This window comes from Panulirus ornatus, chromosome 70 (genome assembly GCF_036320965.1).
Source record: "Panulirus ornatus isolate Po-2019 chromosome 70, ASM3632096v1, whole genome shotgun sequence".
Taxonomy (NCBI): domain Eukaryota; kingdom Metazoa; phylum Arthropoda; class Malacostraca; order Decapoda; family Palinuridae; genus Panulirus; species Panulirus ornatus.
Window position 1 is genome coordinate 8,310,712 of NC_092293.1, and position 5,190 is coordinate 8,315,901.

Here is a 5,190-nt window from a genome sequence, read left to right on the forward strand (position 1 = left end):
ATTGGTTCTCAGTGAATGTAGGTTTGCGGCAGGGGTGTGAGATGTCTCCATGGTTGTTTAATTTGTTTATGGATGGGGTTGTTAGGGAGGTGAATGCAAGAGTTTTGGAAAGAGGGGCAAGTATGAGGTCTGTTATGGATGAGAGAGCTTGGGAAGTGAGTCAGTTGTTGTTCGCTGATGATACAGCGCTGGTGGATGATTCATGTGAGAAACTGCAGAAGCTGGTGAATGAGTTTGGTAAAGTGTGTGAAAGAAGAAAGTTAAGAGTAAATGTGAATAAGAGCAAGGTTAGTAGGTACAGTAGGGTTGAGGGTCAAGTCAATTGGGAGGTAAGTTTGTGGAGAAAAACTGGAGGAAGTAAAGTGTTTTAGATATCTGGGAGTGGATCTGGCAGCAGATGGAACCATGGAAGCGGAAGTGGCTCATAGGGTGGGGGAGGGGGCGAAAATTCTGGGAGCCTTGAAGAATGTGTGGAAGTCGAGAAAATTATCTCGGAAAGCAAAAATGCGTATGTTTGAAGGAATAGTGGTTCCAACAATGTTGTATGGTTGCGAGGCGTGGGCTATGGATAGAGTTGTGCGCAGGAGGATCGATGTGCTGGAAATGAGATGTTTGAGGACAATGTGTGGTGTTAGGTGGTTTGATCGAGTAAGTAACGTAAGGGTGAGAGAGATGTGTGGAAATAAAAAGAGCGTGGCTGAGAGAGCAGAAGAGGGTGTTTTGAAATGGTTTGGGCACATGGGTTTGGAGCGCAAGGAAACAGACGAAAGAAATGGCCCAACCCACCCCCATACACATGTATATACATACGTCCACACACGCAAATACACATACCTACACAGCTTTCCATGGTTTACCCCAGACGCTTCACATGCCTTGATTCAATCCACTGACAGCACGTCAACCCCGGTATACCACATCGATCCAATTCACTCTATTCCTTGCCCTCCTTTCACCCTCCTGCATGTTCAGGCCCCGATCACACAAAATCTTTTTCACTCCATCTTTCCACCTCCAATTTGGTCTCCCTCTTCTCCTCGTTCCCTCCACCTCCGACACATATATTCTCTTGGTCAATCTTTCCTCACTCATTCTCTCCATGTGCCCGAACCATTTCAAAACACCCTCTTCTGCTCTCTCAACCACGCTCTTTTTATTTCCACACATCTCTCTTACCCTTACGTTACTTACTCGATCAAACCACCTCACACCACACATTGTCCTCAAACATCTCATTTCCAGCACATCTATCCTCCTGCGCACAACTCTATCCATAGCCCACGCCTCGCAACCATACAACATTGTTGGAACCACTATTCCTTCAAACATACCCATTTTTGCTTTCCGAGATAATGTTCTCGACTTCCACACATTCCTCAAGGCTCCCAGAATTTCGCCCCTTCCCCCACCCTATGATCCACTTCCGCTTCCATGGTTCCATCCGCTGCCAGATCCACTCCCAGATATCTAAAACACTTTACTTCCTCCAGTTTTTCTCCACAAACTTACCTCCCAATTGACTTGACCCTCAACCCTACTGTACCTACTAACCTTGCTCTTATTCACATTTACTCTTAACTTTCTTCTTTCACACACTTTACCAAACTCATTCACCAGCTTCTGCAGTTTCTCACATGAATCAGCCACCAGCGCTGTATCATCAGCGAACAACAACTGACTCACTTCCCAAGCTCTCTCATCCACAACAGACTTCATACTTGCCCCTCTTTCCAAAACTCTTGCATTCACCTCCCTAACAACCCCATCCATAAACAAATTAAACAACCATGGAGACATCACACACCCCTGCCGCAAACCTACATTCACTGAGAACCAATCACTTTCCTCTCTTCCTACACGTACACATGCCTTACATCCTCGATAAAAACTTTTCACTGCTTCTAACAACTTTCCTCCCACACCATATATTCTTAATACCTTCCACAGAGCATCTCTATCAACTCTATCATATGCCTTCTCCAGATCCATAAATGCTACATACAAATCCATTTGTTTTTCTAAGTATTTCTCACATACATTCTTCAAAGCAAACACCTGATCCACACATCCTCTACCACTTCTGAAACCACACTGCTCTTCCCCAATCTGATGCTCTGTACATGCTTTCACCCTCTCAATCAATATCCTCCCATATAATTTACCAGGAATACTCAACAAACTTATACCTCTGTAATTTGAGCACTCACTCTTATCCCCTTTGCCTTTGTACAATGGCACTATGCACGCATTCCGCCAATCCTCAGGCACCTCACCATGAGTCATACATACATTAAATAACCTTACCAACCAGTCAACAATACAGTCACCCCCTTTTTTTAATAAATTCCACTGCAATACCATCCAAACCCGCTGCCTTGCCGGCTTTCATCTTCCGCAAAGCTTTTACTACCTCCTCTCTGTTTACAGCTAGAAGTTATAGTTTTCTAAATTGTTTCTTACATTTTTCATATGTATATATGTATGTGTGTGTGTGTATATGTGCGTATGTATGTGTGTGTGTATGTGTATATATATATATATATTTATCTATATATATATATATATATATATATATATATATATATATATATATATATATATATATATATATATATATATATATATATATATATATTATCCCTGGGGATAGGGGTGAAAGAATACTTCCCACGCATTCCTCGCGTGTCGTAGAAAGCGACTAGAGGGGACGGGAGCGGGGGGCCAGAAATCCTCCCCTCCTTGTATTTTTTTTAACTTTCTAAAATGGGAAACAGAAGAAGGAGTCACGCGGGGAGTGCTCATCCTCCTCGAAGGCTCAGATTGGGGTGCCTAAATGTGTGTGGATGTAACCAAGATGTGAAAAAAGGAGAGATAGGTAGTATGTTTGAGGAAAGGAACCTGGATGTTTTGGCTCTGAGTGAAACGAAGCTCAAGGGTAAAGGGGAAGAGTGGTTTGGGAATGTCTTGGGAGTAAAGTCAGGGGTTAGTGAGAAGACAAGAGCAAGGGAAGGAGTGCAATACTCCTGAAACAGGAGTTGTGGGAGTATGTGATAGAATGTAATAAAGTAAATTCTCGATCAATATGGGTAAAACTGAAAGTTGATGGAGAGAAATGGGTGATTATTGGTGCATACGCACCTGGGCATGAGAAGAAAGATCATGAGAGGCAAGTGTTTTGGGAGCAGCTGAATGAGTGTGTTAGTGGTTTTGATACACGAGACCGGGTTATAGTGATGGGTGATTTGAATGCAAAGGTGAGTAATGTGGCAGTTGAGGGAATAATTGGTATACATTATCATTATTATTATTATTATTATTATTATTATTATCATTAATATCATTATTATTATTATTATCATTATTATTATTATTATCATTATTATTATTATTGTTATTATTATTGTTATTATTATTATTATTGTTATTATTATTATCATTATCATAATTATTACTATTATCATTATCATTATTATTATCATTATTATTATTATTATTATTATTATTATTATTATTATTATTATATATTATTATTATACTTTGTCACTGTCTCCCGCGTTTGCGAGGTAGCGCAAGGAAACAGACGAAAGAAATGCCCCCCCCCCCATACACATGTATATACATACGTCCACACACGCAAATATACATACCTACACAGCTTTCCATGGCTTACCCCAGACGCTTCACATGCCTTGATTCAATCCACTGACAGCACGTCAACCCCGGTATACCACATCGCTCCAATTCACTCTATTCCTTGCCCTCCTTTCACCCTCCTGCATGTTCAGGCCCCGATCACACAAAATCTTTTTCACTCCATCTTTCCACCTCCAATTTGGTCTCCCTCTTCTCCTTGTTCCCTCCACCTCCGACACATATATCCTCTTGGTCAATCTTTCCTCACTCATCCTCTCCATGTGCCCAAACCACTTCAAAACACCCTCTTCTGCTCTCTCAGCCACGCTCTTTTTATTTCCACACATCTCTCTTACCCTTACGTTACTCACTCGATCAAACCACCTCACACCACACATTGTCCTCAAACATCTCATTTCCAGCACATCCATCCTCCTGCGCACAACTCTATCCATGGCCCACGCCTCGCAACCATACAACATTGTTGGAACCACTATTCCTTCAAACATACCCATTTTTGCTTTCCGAGATAATGTTCTCGACTTCCACACATTCTTCAAGGCCCCCAGAATTTTCGCCCCCTCCCCCACCCTATGATCCACTTCCGCTTCCATGGTTCCATCCGCTGCCAGATCCACTCCCAGATATCTAAAACACTTCACTTCCTCCAGTTTTTCTCCATTGAAACTCACCTCCCAATTGACTTGACCCTCAACCCTACTGTACCTAATAACCTTGCTCTTATTCACATTTACTCTTAACTTTCTTCTTTCACACACTTTACCAAACTCAGTCACCAGCTTCTGCAGTTTCTCACATGAATCAGCCACCAGCGCTGTATCATCAGCGAACAACAACTGACTTCCCAAGCTCTCTCATCCCCAACAGACTTCATACTTGCCCCTCTTTCCAAAACTCTTGCATTTACCTCCCTAACAACCCCATCCATAAACAAATTAAACAACCATGGAGACATCACACACCCCTGCCGCAAACCTACATTCACTGAGAACCAATCACTTTCATCTCTTTCTGTATACACGTACACATGCCTTACATCCTCGATAAAAACTTTTCACTGCTTCTAACAACTTTCCTCCCACACCATATATTCTTAATACTTTCCACAGAGCATCTCTATCAACTCTATCATATGCCTTCTCCAGATCCATAAATGCTACATACAAATCCATTTGCTTTTCTAAGTATTTCTCACATACATTCTTCAAAGCAAACACCTGATCCACACATCCTCTACCACTTCTGGAACCACACTGCTCTTCCCCAATCTGATGCTCTGTACATGCCTTCACCCTCTCAATCAATACCCTCCCATATAATTTACCAGGAATATTCAAGAAACTTATACCTCTGTATTATTATTATCATTACTATTGTTATTATCATCATTATCATTATTACCATCATTGCTATTTTTACTGTTTTTGTTGTTATCATTATCATAATAAACTGTGACTTCCAATAAATCATGTTCAAATCAATATGTATATATCAATGAAGTAAATGAAGTAAAACGAAAGTATCCATACCAGTGTC